General features: G+C 39.7%; 1 protein-coding gene across 1 annotated transcript in view; it reads right to left on the bottom strand.

The window, feature by feature from the left end:
- The window catches only part of TMEM132D (transmembrane protein 132D), a 198,439-nt gene that overhangs the window by 16,648 nt on the left and 165,810 nt on the right, over positions 1-15,981 (bottom strand). The gene's annotated exons all lie outside the window — the stretch shown is intronic.

The following is a 15,981-nucleotide window of genomic DNA, read 5'->3' as shown; positions in this document are numbered from 1 at the left end:
TAATAAACAAATTTCTCACCTATGGTATCCATGGAGAATATAGCTTCTCCAAATCCCTCCAGCTTTCTAGAGCAAGCTGGATTTTGCCCCAGGCAGACCAAACCTTGCCTTCTAACCTGGAGACAGCAGCACAGCTGGACTGTGACACCAGCTGAGCATTTCCTGAGCATTTCCAAATYGGGCAAGTGTCCCTTGTGGACATGCCAGAGCTCTCGGTTGAACTTTTGAATGGAGGCATCTCCGAATCTTCTCTCCTTGATCTGGCTAGATGCACCAGCTTGGGGATTCATGTCCTGCTTTACTGTAGGCTCTTCAARAGCCTGCTCCTTGGTAAGGCATAGTCACTGCAACATGGAGATCATTCTTCTTTGTCAACCCTTGAGTTCAAACACTTCCTTACCCCTGAAGTATTTCATTAACATATTACAGCAGMACTTGATTATCACAGAGGAGATCAGATCCCAAGGCCACTTAGCAGCCATTATGACTTTATTTATTTGCCTTTGGGCAACACCCATGCTCACATGGGTGGCAATAAGGTTTGGGTTATCTGAATCTCTGTGTGCACAGTATGGTATTTTCATTGACTATACTGAGTTTTCTTTCTTTGGCACTGCCATCACATATATTACAATCCTGCTAACAGGTCCGTCATTCTAAAGAACTCCCATTTCTCTCCTCATTACCCTGAGCCACACTCCCAGTCATTTCTCATCTATCCTTCCCGGGACATTTTTGATAAATTGCACAGACCTCCACAAGCAAATTCCAATCACTGCGGCAGCCAGGCGGCTTTGGGGGCGTAGGTGGGATGGAAGTGAAGCACATATGGGGTGTGCCAGCGCAGATCACAGCTCCTCCGGCTGCGCGGGCGGCGAGTTCCCAGGGCTGAGCAACACACAGGACTTACCTCACTGATCTCAAATCTCCCTCCTAATTCAGGGAGTCCCCAGATCAGGTCCTAACACATCAGCCAAGATGACAGCTGCAGCAAACAGATATTTTAGGCAAGCTCGAAAGGGAAATCCCTACCTCTCCTGCTGACCAGTTCTGCCCTGCAATGGGAACACTAAGCACTCCTGAATTCCCTGTCCATGAACAAAGTTCTCAAATCCATTTCTGAGATTTGCATCTATTACTCAACACTAAGATAACTGTATGAATTATGATTCAGCACTGSCTCCAATTAAGTTTATTTTTATTCTGTTGGAATCAATACAGTCTTCTTTTAAAGGGTTTTCATCATGTTATAGAAGATGACTAACAAAATGAAAAATGCATAATATTCAAAAAAATCTTTAACATCAACTGATGCAAAAGAAATTACCACCACTATTGTGGCTTCAAGCATGACTGCCATGAAATTTGCTCTTTGTTTGGTTGAATAAAGAGGAAGAAATAGAGAAGCCAGTATAAAATACATTTTCTTTAAGGCTATAAGAGAAATGTAAATCCTCATGGATGGTTTTAGATTGCTGAACTAGTTAGAAACAGGCCCTGGACTGATATATTCTCTGCCTCCTTGGAATCACTCATCTTTCATCTCCATCACTGCATCACACACACTGGAAGCACTGCAATTTTTTTTGACAACACTCTCATTTTTCCAGCTTCCAAGAGATCTCTAGAGAGGGATTGTCAGTTCTAATTACACAACACACGCTGAGGCAACAGGTGGTTACCAAGGCCTTAGAAAGCACATTTTGACTTTTGGAGATGGACTGAAGTTTGCACCACATTCTTGATAAGAGCCACACTGGAGGGAAGGCAAGAGCGGGGTCAGGACAATGGAAATGGGATGACCCCTTACAGCTTTCTCTTGTGTTGAACCTTCCCAGGCACGTGCCTGCAAGGAGCCCTGACTGGACAGGCTGTGAAGATGACAGAACTTTCCAAGGTGGATAAGCCATTTGGGCACTCAGAGCAGTAGCTACATTTGCACAGAGCAGCATCCAAACAAATTAGCTCTTCTTATCCCTCCAAGAGTGAAGCAGTGTTACCACCTCAGCTTTATAACTTTCTTCCACAGCATCTGGCACAAAGTAGACTCTGCCCCCCACACTGTATCAAAGTACAGACATCACAGACCCACCACATCTCTACTCCTACGAGAAATAGGATTTAGATGTTCAGTGACTCAGTCTTTACTATTGCCATTTCCAGCTGTTAAATGGGGACAATGGTGCTTTCTACTTCATAAGGCAACCTGAAGACTGGGAGCATTAAAGATGCAATATTCCTGCCCAAGGATCTCATCCAAACCTTACTGGAGTCAAAGCAAGTCTGAGATTTGATCTTATCCTAAAGGCCCTGCACTTCTGCCCTCCAAGCAGAACAGGCTTGCTTTTTTAATTKCCTTCTAAAGGGTAGTGGGGATATATACATTTTAATTAGGGGCACCACTGAGAGCTGATCTGACCTAAGCCAAGTATGAAACCAGACCTCCCTTGAGTTAAAGGCAGTGAAAACCACACAGGAGAAGTGAATGAAAAGACCCTGCYGGGAGAAGAGAAGGCCAAGATGAAAGCAGAGGAGACAGTTTGAACTCATCAGTGCTCTCAGACTTCAGTGCCCCACAAGCAGAGACCTGCTGGCAGCTCCTAAAGTTGAGCAGTCTCTCAGATGGCACTAATAGGACAACGACCCAATGCTACTAATGTACTCATGTAACTTCAATGCTATCCTGAGCAAGTGCATTGGGTTTCAGCTGCTCTAGCATTGCAAAAATGTGCTTAGCAATGGCAGCCTTCAGAAGGCAGAGCTACAAGGACAGATTTCCATCTTAGTAATACGAGGATTTTGAATAAAGATTTGTTCCTGTTTCTGATATTGCATTTGCATGGGCAAAAATTAGTTCTCTTCTGGAAAGTGTTCAGATACCCAACTTTACCACTTTAGAGGCAAAGGAAAAAAATCTATCACAAAATTCATACACTCATGCCAAGTTCTGAGATGTGGGTCGTCATCTTCGAAGGACTGGAGAAAAAAACACCATGGCAAATCACGAAGAATTTCTCAGACAGACACCTTAAAAAAGACTTTTAAAAAATCAAAAATCTTTGAGAAGGAGCCCATAAATAAGACAGTGCTCCAGCAAGACAGCAACAGCCACAAGCCCATGAGTGCTGGAGGAAAGCCAGCATCAGCAAAGCTGGAAAGGCTGAATGCAGTTTCCATACTATATTTGCTGTTAGAGTAACCACAAAGCCTATATGGGAAAGGAAGATGATGTCCTTCACCACACGAGGCTTAGGGGCTAGGATACTATGCAGGAAGGGGATTCCTGTCCTCAGCTCTCCTGATGACTTTACCTTGTCTTTCCCCAGATGCATGTTTTGGGGCAACTGAAGATAAATAGCTCTTCACATCAAAACTGGTGAGCTGCAGAGGGGTCCCAGCCCCATGTCCCCATTTCTAACATCCTCCTGTATGCAGAGCTGTCCTCAACATGCTCATTAGCAAACAAGCACCAGCAAGCAATGCTTGCCCTTTCCCTCCCTGCGCTGTGCATGCCCTCCTGGCACTCATTTAAGGAAGATGTCAAGCTCTTGGTGCCTGGTGGTTCCTTTTTAATGGGGAGGGAGAAAAACAGCAGCAATGACAGCAAATCAATGAATGTGTGCATGTGTACATGTACACAAGGCCAGAGCTGGGAACAGGAAGGGAGCAACCCTGGTATTCCCAAGCATCCCACTGCACCGGGAGCAACGCTGCTCCAGTCTGACTTAAATGAAACTTCAGTACCAGGCCTTCCACCATCTTCTGCCATCTCCTGCTATCTCCTGCTGCTTACTTCTCATTTTACATCTGTGAACCAGCCCTTCCCCACGGTGTTCAGCTAAAGCCAGGCTCCTCCAGCATTTCCCTGGGGACAGCAACCATCCAGCTCCCCGTCCCGAGCAAAGGTCGTTATTTTGACAAATTAGTTAAATCTCTCCCCGTCTGCAACGATGACCCTGAATTATTCAGCATGCATCTGTGTTCTCCCCTTACAAAAATGGCCTGTGAGGCAATAAGTGTATTTCACTTGAGCCACTTCTTAGAGACATAAGGCAGTTTGGGTTCACCCCAATGCCCCTTGAAGTCAATGAGAGTCTTTCATTTAATTTTCATTTAATTAATTTCATTAAATTTGCAGATGATGCCAAGCTGGGAGGGGTTATAAGCACTTYGGAGGATAGAATTAGAATTCAAAATGATCCTGATACTGCAGAAAATTGTCTGATATAAATATATGCTATTCTATTTATTACAGAAAGGTGAGAGCAAAGTATAAACTTGGGTAAAAATAATTAAKCATGGAACAATTGTCCTAGTGACAGTAGTGAAGAAAAGGACCTAAACATTAAGAATAGTTCAGAAAGTCTTCAAATTTAGGGGTCACTGACAACTGAAATAAAGGGCAGAACTGCCATCTGCAGTGATTTTAAACATCTACTTATAGAAATGACTGTCAGGAATAGTTTTAGTAGTTGGAACTGGGGTTCCTTTCAGGACAGCTTGAAGATTTTAGTAATTTTTAAGCCATATATTTTGATATGAAACATATAATATACAGCTAGGCAACATCTAGGCAATTAACATTACCTACCAGAAATTTGTTTATGTTTTTGTTTTTTTTCTGGGTAAGAGGGCAAATGCCTCATCTTTTTCTTCAAATTTGGCATTTATCACATAAGCTAAGGCATGTTCTCTTGAACAGGAAAGTATATTTTAAACACTATTAGGTAAAATTGAGCAATCAATCTGAAAGCCACCTCTTAAAGCTCCACTGAACATCCAGTCTGCAGCCTAAAGACAAGCCAACTTCTCAGGATCCTTTCTGCTGACCTGGAGTGAACTGTGATCTCTGTGGTAATTTATGTTGTTGGAATGTAATTAAATAAGTTTGCAGTGAATAGGCGATGCAAACGCTGTCTGATACTTTCTTCTTGCCYCATAAGATGTGATAAAATGCTAAATATATTATACTCACCTACATTTATAGCAGTGATAACTTACATCACCTCTGTGAAGCGCTCTGATGTGCAAGACAAGCTGTTGCCTGAGAACTGATTGCATTTCATTAAATCAAGAAAATTCAAGGAAAATATTATATTTAAAAGATTAGAGCAAAGGCATCCTATTTTCCTCATACCACTAAATGAAAGTTTGATCTGGTTAAATTACTACAGATCAATATTGTTTCATTTCCAAGTCTCTTCCTCCATTTAATAAAACACTAATAATAATAATGATGATGAACATTTTACTTTTCAGCTATTCCTATTATCTAATAGCATTGCAGTAGCAATGGCAAAAAACAAAGTCAAACAAAAAATAATACCCCCATCCACAGTGACTGTGAAGCCTCCATGTTTATCATTTAAGTAAGTGTATGTATACTTCTTTACATACATATATATAGCTTCCCCTATGGACATAATATGTGTTCCTCTCACAGACTTGTTCTATAGAAACACATGAAACAAAATCCCACTCATTGAACGGGTAGAAATCGTGATGACTCAGGGGATGAAGATGCTAATTCATCTCTGCCATATGACTTTAGAAAGGTTCTCTAGCTTCTCCTTTCATTTCCCATTTATTGTTTTATTCAAAACTGTTTAGACTGTCATCAGACTGTCTCTGATGGGGAACTGCAGCTGTGATGTTGGGAGAGGCAGGTGCTATTTTAATATAAATTTACTAAAAGAGACTGTAATATAATAAACATGAGAGCAAATGTCTGCACCTCACCTCTGCCTGTTCCAAGGGAGGAGACAACAGCCCAGAATTCTGGAATTCTSTCTGGTTTGTGCATGGTGCTAACAGTCAGCAAGGCAAAGACACATCTTAAGACATGCTCAGGGTCAGCATAAGATCAGAAAAAAAGCCACATCGGCTTTTCCATCATAACCCAAGAAAATTTCTAGCCAAACTGTGCTCTACCTCTCAACCTTTCAGCCCTATTGCAAATAATAGGGTGTACAGCAGCTCAGTCAAGGTGCCACTTGACCTTCAAGTTAAAGGCACTTGATCTTGTTGCTCACAGGAGCCTACGGTTCCTCAGAGTTTACTTTTATTTTCAAGGAAATGACACACTTAGTAAAAAGTTGYAGGATCTGGCTTCAGCAAGCATGGGGAATTGAAGGTGGAGGGCAATTTGAAAGCATTATGTAGGATTTTAGCTTCTTGATATTGACATATCCCATATGTTCTCAGTATTTAGAAGCAGCTGTTGCTAATAATAAAAAAATGCTGCTTAACTGATCAAGAAGGCTTGCAAGCAAGGAGGCGGAGAGCAAAGGTATGAAGAGAAAAACAGATGAAGCCTGGTAGACATTTCTAAGGAACTTTAAGGACAAAGAGAGAAGTGGAAATTATCAGAAAAGGAAAAAGGCATGAGCTCCTGTCTCTCAGCATGTCAGTACTGGAATGGGAAGGATAAAAGTACAACAAATGAATCAATGACCATACTACAACTCCTTTGGAGATAATTGGAAGTCTGAAATACCGGAAAGTCTGAATACCCAGAAAGAACTTTTTTTTTTTTTTTTTTTTTAAATATTCCCTGCATGGAAAGACCAATGTATATGAAGAATATGTTTACTACTGAAACCCCTTATGAGGCTTTTAGTCTGAATTTCACCTATGAAATTTGAAAATTTACTGGCCTCTATCTCACCCCATATTCAGTATGTATGCACATTTCTCAGCAAGCCTTTTCTTTTGTTTGTTAGAAAAGCAGGATTCCAGGTAATGAAGGGGAAAAGCAAATCGACTATGAACAGATCTAAAACCTCAGCATATAGTTTCTCTAAATATGCTTCCTCCTACCACCAGGAAGACCAGAAGAATCAAGCTACACTACAGATTCATTCATGTCCACATTTTGCATGAAGTAATATCCTGAAGAGCTATTGGATCACCCCCAAAATGTCAGAGATTTTAGCACAGTGTCATGTGGATCTTCAATGCTTCTTCTCTTACACATGCGAGCAAGGGAGACTTTAGCTTCTTTGCCTTCATAGACCCATAGGTGTGAAGCCTCAAATCCTTTCACTAGCTAAAATAAATCTTCCAAAATTGGCACTTAGATGGAGAGATCACTCACAAGACATGTGTGCCCCATCAGCTTTTTGTGTACAAAACACCATTCACAGAAGTAGCCTGGCCAACTCATTTCTTGAAGATTATTTTCTTTCAAACCCTCATAGGTAGCTAGCACGTACATATTGTTTGTTAGGCTCTTAGGATAAGAATAATTTATCATTCTCTATGTGGAAAGTTTTGACAAGATTTATGAGCAAAGGTAATTTTCCAGTTGATCAAGGTAAGCTTTTTCCTTCTTCTCTGCAACTTAATAGAGTGTGTTTGAACCATGGAATCATGTTCTCCTGTAATATGTTATTCCTTCTACAATTTTAAACAGAATTCACCTAGTTTAAGTAGATCTGGCTTTATCAGGCAAAAATTGTGTAGCCTTAGAGATTCTTTACCAGATGAGTCGACAATCTTTTTAACACTTTCAGTTTCCAACTTTCATATTATGCATTAAAAACAATCTCCCTGTTGAGATTTATATTTGTGTCAGTGCCCAATTTGATTACAATTCTCTCCTCTACATTTGCAGTTTCCTCCATTATGCTTTTTGGGGTCTATAATAACATTTCAGTGTCTAAGTCATAGGCTGTCACTTCACATTTATGAACTAAAACACTAATGTGCATTATTACTTTATTTTTTATGAAAGGCTCTGATAACTAATGCACTGATTGAATTTCTACCAGGAAGCTTTGTATTTGGTTTCATGAGATCTGGCCTTCAACCTCTATCCCTCAAAAAAAAGGTTTACATCTACGTTTACATATTGATTAGATCATTATAATTCTTTATATCTTTGCCCCAGTGACTTCAGAGGATATTACGGATTTAGGCAAGAGCTTAATTAGAAACTGTTCTTTTCAGTATTTCAGGCTGCATTTCACGTGAAAGGGAAAAATAGGACTCTAACAAATGAAAGATTTTGATGTAACTGAAAGGAAAGCCCCAGGCGAGTCAGATAAATGCTTAGTGAAACAGACAATCAGGCAATAGGAGATCATAGAGGTGTCCCATGCCCCGGACAATTCATTTTATTCCCATTTATACCTTGTAGCAAAACTGTATTCTGTATTTTGCTCCTGTTTTATAGTGATACCAGAGAATTTCAATGATACAGTACCTGTAGTAGTCTTTTTTTTTTTCTTCCCCTCTTTTTTTTTGGGTCTTATTTACCTTGGATAAGCAGAATATATCACACCAATAGAGATACACTCAACTAGCTCTTGGTCTCCTGGGTCTGACCCTCTGTACTCCTGCCACGCTATAAAGAACAAAAATATATATATATATAAGGAATTCCCACTAATCCCTTATTAAAAAAGCTGCAGCAGTCCCTGCAGCATCACCCTCCAACAACAGGGTTGTATTGGGGTGTCCCCGGGAAGAGAGCGTACATCAAGCTCCTGTTAAGCCTGAGAGACAGTCACATTAATATTAAAATAATCAAAGTTCATTAAAATTTAGGGCAGCCATGAAGCACCCATGAAATCTCTTAGCAGCTAACTGTTTGGCAGCAGGACCAGGCTCCAAGCAGCAGAAATGTCTCCTGCTTCACCCCACTCAGTGCACTGCAGATACCAGGTGCATCTGAAGGGAAGGATTTGCACTGTACCTACAGACTTTCCAAAGGGAAAGTGCAATGACAGCAGTAGAATACGTCCTACTTTTGGGTCAGTGGATATCACCTGCTCAGTGCAAGACCTTGCCAGGGAACAGCTTAGATTTCATCCTGACCATGCACCTAAAGTGACCACTTGAATTACACTTCTCTGTAGAGAAGCCTAATGAAGTTGAGTACTCAACTCCTATCGCACTATGGGAGCTCAGTGACCTTAAATCACACCAAAAATATCAATCTTAAAACCAAATCGTTTTTCTAATCTACTCTAGAAACTTTTTATTAAACATAATATCAAATAAATCACAGAATAGTCGAAGTCTATTACTAGCAAGCCTAGGGAGAGCCCCTGTAAAAGAAAGGGCAGTTAGTAGCCTAAAGGATTGTCACCATCTTGACATTTGACACTAACTTCTGGCATAAGGATCTGATTAAACATAACTGATTAAACTAGAAGTTTATAAAGAGCTGAGTGTTTCACTCTTGACAATGCATAAAGCAGATAACTCCTCTTTTACTGCTGGTGAAAGAGTGGAAAACAGACCTGGACTCTCCCAGTTTTGTGAAACACCCCTGCTGCACAGTAACAGAATCTTACTTGATCTATTTTCTGTGCTCTTCAGCGTAGGAAATTCTCTCCCACAAAACATGTCTTTAGGATCATTTTCATTCAGGACCCTCTAGTGAAATCTGAATTTTATCTTGTCTACAATTTTTCTGTGCTGGACACATGTTATGCCATTTCATGTCTCATCCCGTGCTCTGAATTTTCTCAGTGTCTTGAAGAAAAAAAAAAAAAAAACAACCAAAACCCAACCAATGAACCAAGAAAGCTATTATCAGTAATTAGCTTTGCTGAAGAACAACAGATTATGCCAGATCTGCATATTGAGAAGTGCAGGATTAGATTTCTCACACCTATGTACAGCATCCCCAGCAGCCTGAGCTCCGGAGAAGTGTGCATCAAAGAACAGAGCCCAGCTGAACTGACTTCGAGCAGAAGGAGAGGGAGATGAGATTAGACACACACATTGTCTAACCTGGCAACAAAGGGGACAATTCAGAAAGCAACTTGTCAAGGTGTCCCCAAAAATTAGTATTAGTGCATACAATTATATTGCCGGAGGGGATGTTTCCTACCCCTTCTGCTGGCTTGTGCGAAATCACTGCGATGAAATTCTCAGCCCTAGGGAAACGGCTGCTTTCAAGATTTGTTACAAGCTTGAAGCTCGGCTCAGCCTCAGCCAAATGTGTGAAGAACTTTGGCGGAAACATGCTCTGACTTATGGCTAYGGCACTGAAACAGCTAAATTGGCTCTGGCTGATCTTTGTTTTCACTGTTAAGCTGATGTCAACCTAAACTACCTAATGACAGTGAAAGCTGAGCCTGGACACAAAAACAAACAAACAAACAAACAARACCCACACACATCTATAACATCTATAATGATTAGTTTTTCTCTTCTGCTCATCAGAAAAAGTTCAGAGCAATTCTGCTAACTGGAGTGGGCTAACTCAGGATTTCCAGTGGCAGAAGTGAGATCAAATTCTGTCCAATGCTGCATATAATCAAACGTCTGGGAAGGATGACTCCTCCTTCCAATCATTAATGGAAATTATGTGTATATATACGAGATGGACCCTGATTTTCTCTCTTAATGACAGTCAAGTACAATTAAGATAATGCTTACAGACAATGCATAAAATGTATTTTTTTATACCTTTTATACCTTTAGATGCCTACTTACCAAGGCAATTTATACTTTCCTTCATTATTGAGATTTCACTTCTTCCTCTCTGGCTTTTAGTAGAATGAAATGGAGCATGTAATGGAACGTCATGTTCTTAGGTTTCATTTTTGGTATCAGCAACCAGATTTGCACAAAGAGCTTTGAAATCTCTACTGCTACTGCAAATTTTGTTAAAACGCTGAAGGAAATTGCTGAGGGCGACAAATCCGTAAGTCTAAAGAAGTGTATGCCCTAAACTTACTCATACCAAAATCATTTATGTTTACAAAATAGTTACCTGCTTGCAAATAATCAGTTTATTTTTAATGGTAATTGTATGGAAGAGATTATGGAAGTTGTAAGAAAACAGCAGCTTTCTGTAATACCCACCTGCTCTAAATACAGGGTTATATATAACTAAAAGTGAATAGTCATTAAGGCCAGTTTTTATAGGTATTTACACTTCTAATCCCCATTTAAATTAGTTGGATTTGGATGCCTAAATAGCTTAGTAAAAAGAAAGTAACTAGTTAAACAAAACATTGCTATAACATAAGACTGAAAAAGGAAAGATTTTCACAATTTTTATGGGTAGCTGACGCATGAAAAATAATAGCACTAATATGTCTTGCAAATAAATGTAACACCCACGCCACAATTTTAGAAGAGGTATTAGACCAAATCCTCTCGCATACGTAAAGCACGGAAACTATCACAGACAGCTATTTTTGATATCACCCTGGACTAAGATACTCGCTTGCATTTGAGGGATCTCAAAGCACTTTCCAGATGTTTCTTACTTATTTTTCTGTCTTCCTGGAAATCATGCAGGAGTACTGCATTGTTTATAAATAACTGCAAGGAGACTGCACAAGTAAATGGATGTCAAAAGTCTTAACGGAAAACCAGGGAAGAGCCAAGAGCGCAAAATGGGACTACAGTGCACTTGAGAGAAGGGTACAAGCCCCAAAACAGCCATGTCCAAAATACACCCRTTCTGAGCAGTTTTAAAAATATCAAGTCTTAAATTTGATTATTCCACTCCTGAAACATCTCTGGAAAAGGACAAAGTAGCTCTTCATGAGAGTATTCTGTCCAAGCTTACCTAGCTCTCTAATTGTGTCCCTAGCTTCTAGACACCTCATCTTGAGTGAAGAACTGCATTATTAGCATTTTGAGTTCTAAAAATCATTTTGCCAGGACTTTCAGTGTGGCAAAATATTGCTCCACAGCCTGGTTTTGCTAGTCTAGCAAGATTCCTGCAGCTAAGTCTGTGATTATCTGGAAGCTGTTAGAAAAGCCTGCCAAAGGTACCAATGCAAGACTAAAAACTAGAAACCCAAAGGATGGGGAAAGATAGGAACATGGCAAACACAATTTAAGGTAAAGCAAGCCCAGAAATAGTAAAGGACAGTGCTGAACAAGAGGATAGCCTCTACGGAAGAACTACTGAGGTTCCTAGCTCAGACTTATCTAAGCATGTAAAGGAATATATATTTAAATGATGCTGCATGCTACACACCAGCATGTGAATTAGTTATACGTGCCGATATTTCCCCAGTTTCCATTGCATCTCTGCATATTTCTTCCCTCTTGTAAATTAATCCTTGGTCTGGTAAGTAGTGGGCATGATTAGCTACCTAATAGAGAATAGAAAAAGAATTGGAAAAATACTCTGTTTGAGTGAACGAGCCACTGATGTCTGAAACTTATTTTGTCTGAGTCAATTCTTTTAGTCAGGGGTCTAACACGCAAAATCATTACCTGGTGAGCTGGAGGCAGAGAGACCCACTCCACATGATTACTCCATATTACCRGCCAGTTCCTCAGCTGCTGCTCAGCGATTTAGCACCAGTACAATTAGGGGCATCTAAGCATATTTAAATCAGCTGAAAGGATCTTGCAATAGATGTTTCTATTTKGATAAAAACAATCCCTTCTGAAGCTAGTATAAGATCAGGATGCTGCTCTCAACGACAACTGAAAGCAAAGTCATTTTGTGGCTATGTGGTGTCTCAAATGTCCAGAAAAATAAATAAATTGGATTGAAAATATAGCAATTTATATGGTATACTGTAACTTTTGACTGTGTGGTAATAAAGCAACAGAGAGTTTGTGTCCTYATCTCAAGGATGGCTTACAGCACATATGAAGTGCTATAATACCACATCTTCTGAAAGAAAGTGGCAGATAGATACTGGAAATGAAGAACAGTGTGTTTTAAAAGGAAAAGGGAACATTTTAGGAGAAGGAATCAAAACTGATAACTCTTATGAGCTTCAGACAACTCCTGGTACGCAGGGATCTTTTGCATCACTTTTGCAGTCAGAACTCAGCTTCACCAGTCCTGCTTTTCTTATCAGGAACATATAAAAATTTTTCCTGCTTCTAAAGCCACCTTTAGTGGCTCATGAACTGAACTCAACAGTTAAGCTTAAAACTTTTACTTCTGATATTACATTTTTTCTGAGTTTGTCCCATCTCTTCTGACAACTAAGGAGATCAGAAAAAAAGGATTTTCTTCCCTAGAGTTGCTTCATCCTAGGGTGGAAAGTTCAGATGCTGATATTGATGTCAGGAATACTGAGACTGAACTGAAATGACAGGATATGATTTCAACACTTTCTATCAAAATGAAATGTTTAGACATTGCAGAAAATATAAACATCCATTTGTTGACTTAAATGAAATGTTTGTTTCAAGAGGGATCAAAGTTATTCGTGATAGAATAAGGCAGTTCAATTGGCGAGAGAATCCACATCACACTGCGCAAAACCATAGCAAATTAAACTTGATCTCCATCCAACTCCCAGGCTGGAGATTTATTTTCCCATTATAAAAATGCTGCCCTGCAGAACCACATCGCCTGCAAATGTGCAATTTAGCCAAAATCCCTTTGCCAATGTGGAAGTTTTTGTTTTGAACAAACTATGCTGATCACATCCACTTTCCCCCTTCTAGCTGGGTGTCCTGAGCCATAGGTGATCAAAACTCACACGACAGCCTTGCCTTGAGTGTCTGATCTCTCTGGGTGAGCTGCTGAGCCATGGTATGTCTCAAGTCACACTTAGCCTGGCTTAAATGCAAGAAATTGATGGAAATCTAGGATTCCTTTTAGTTTTTTAATTTTTGTGTGTCTTTAATATTCCTTCACCTTTTGGGTCAATGCAAGCTGGACCTGAAATCTCATACGAGGGCATATATCCTGGCGCTGGCTGCAAAGAGAGAGGGACTGACACCAGCAGCATGGCGAGGAGAAGTGGTAGCACTGGCAGGACCCGTGCTGAGCTAAGGAACTGATAAAATCTTGGACCCAATCATCTTTTCCCTTTGATTTTATATCCCGTGACTGCACTGGCTTTAAAAGAGTTTAACTTTCCCCTGAAGTGCTCCAAGGTAAGGAGGAGAAACAGCTGCTCAAAGTTTAATGCTTTAAAACATTGTCCGCTTCGGGCTATTTTAGATGCTCTGATACTCTAGTTTTTGTAAAGTCTATCACTTGGCTAGACAGACGTTATTTTGCCACAAATAAAACTGAGTTTTACTGAAATATTTATTCACGCAAGATTTTACAAAGTGCACTGTTATGCCCTCCAACAATCCTGCCCACCACCCAGCCCGCTCCCTCTGGATCAATACCCTGTGCACGGTGACAGTGTCCTCTCTTTTACATCTTTATCTGATATCCAAGGAAAAATACAAGCTGCTCTAGAAGTAAATAAGCTACAGGAATCATGTTAGAAAAGCATGCAATTTTGGATAACATTCAGATTTTGAATGTAGTCCTCTGCAAAATACACTGTGTAGTATAACCAAGGGCCCGAGAAACTGCATCCTGCTCCCAGCGCTGGCACCATTCACTGTGTGACTGCTGGCAAGGGGCTTCTGAGCAGAGCTGAGAATCTATTGGAATTTGGGGGTAATTGGTAGAACAAAATCAGTCTAAAAATGTTCTCATTTGGGGGCAACTGGAAATGGAGATTTTCAATTATCTCATCAAACAAAAAAAAAAAAAAAAACCCAAATAGAGAGCACTGGTGTGGAATATTTTTAGGTTTTGCTAAGCCTTGAGAACGTCATTTTGAAATGGAAATGTCTTTTAAAACAAAAGATTAAAACATGATGATTTTTCCTCTCTTCTGTCCTAGTTCTTGCTTTAAATAATTTTGTAAATTTGACCCGCATTAAGGATTCACCAAAACCAACCTGCTCTGTCTACAGATGAACAGTATTTTCAGAAGGGCCCATGACCAATCCTTCTTTCCCCTGAGCTCAGTCCGTGATTTACCATCCTCTTCAAAGGTCAGAACTTCATTAAGAGTCCTCGGAAATTTCTCACCTTAACTTCCCTGTGTCTCAGATTGCTCATTTGTGAAATAGAGTTTACCCCACCCCTCCACATTTTGGCATGGTTACTGTGCTATTCTGGGCCAAATCATTTCAGACAATCATTTGTCATTAACGATATTGTTTTAATGGACTGAATTCTGTCATGACTTATTCARCCATGTTAAAGTAAATGCAACTTGGCAGGATATGAGTCAATGCAGAATTTGGTCCAGCTCTTTAAAGTTCTTTGAAGTCCCAGATGAAAGAAGTGAGTAATAAATGCGGCCCTGAAACTATGGATAGAATAAGGCATCCTCTTTCTGCAAGGAAAATGAGCTTAAACTCCTCGCTAATCAACACAAAAAAATAGAGATAAGAGATTAGCCAGGAAGAWGTAATCAATCTGTTAGATACTATGTGACAGATGCATTAAAAAACAACAACAGAAAGAGGATGGCAAGAGAAAATGTAATCTTAATCTCTGTATTTCAACAGACAKTTTAAGCAGATGTTTTCTTTCATTTTATATTCTTTATTCTAGTGTCCAGAGAACAAAAACTCTAATTACTGCTGCCAGCTGAAGGCTGGCTGCTAATTGTATGCCTTTACTTTCACTAGGTAAAATTTTTGAGAATAATGCTAAGTCTGAAAYAGAGCAGGTAAACTGAGAAATCAGAGAGGCATTTTCAATTTAAAGGCTTACTTTAAATTGGTGGCTCACATTAATGCTGGTGAAACTTGGCTTGGATCAAGAACATCTTGATCTCCGATTAGTGATTTATTGTTCTGACATAGGTCCTATCATTAGCATTATTRTGTAAAAGTATATATGTGAATAAAGCTAAGCATGCAGAACTTTATAGGTATATTCATGTACTTAAAACTAATGATAGGTACATATTTAAGCAGGGGTAGACCTATTACTTCTCTGCTGGGGAAATTACATACCAAAAGCAGYTGCAAATTCATGTCTGCCAAAACCATTTCACAAATGAATGAATACATCCAATGAATATGCTAAATCATTTTGATAAACTCAAAACTTTGGAAAATGCAATTGTCTTTTGAAATTTCTTCCAAATGATGTGTCTTGCCCTCAAATTATTTCTTGCAGGTCTCCAGAAAACTGAAAAGTTAATTAAATAATATGTGCGACGATTTAGTCCATTAACTGCTACAACACAAGGCAATGAAACCAAATATTTTCTTTCTGCTTTT

The sequence above is a fragment of the Nothoprocta perdicaria genome, unplaced genomic scaffold (assembly GCF_003342845.1).
Source record: "Nothoprocta perdicaria isolate Ctin4 unplaced genomic scaffold, notPer1 scaffold_2, whole genome shotgun sequence".
Lineage (NCBI taxonomy): Eukaryota > Metazoa > Chordata > Aves > Tinamiformes > Tinamidae > Nothoprocta > Nothoprocta perdicaria.
The sequence above is the reverse complement of the archived record's forward strand: the minus strand, read 5'-3'. Positions and strand labels throughout refer to the sequence as shown.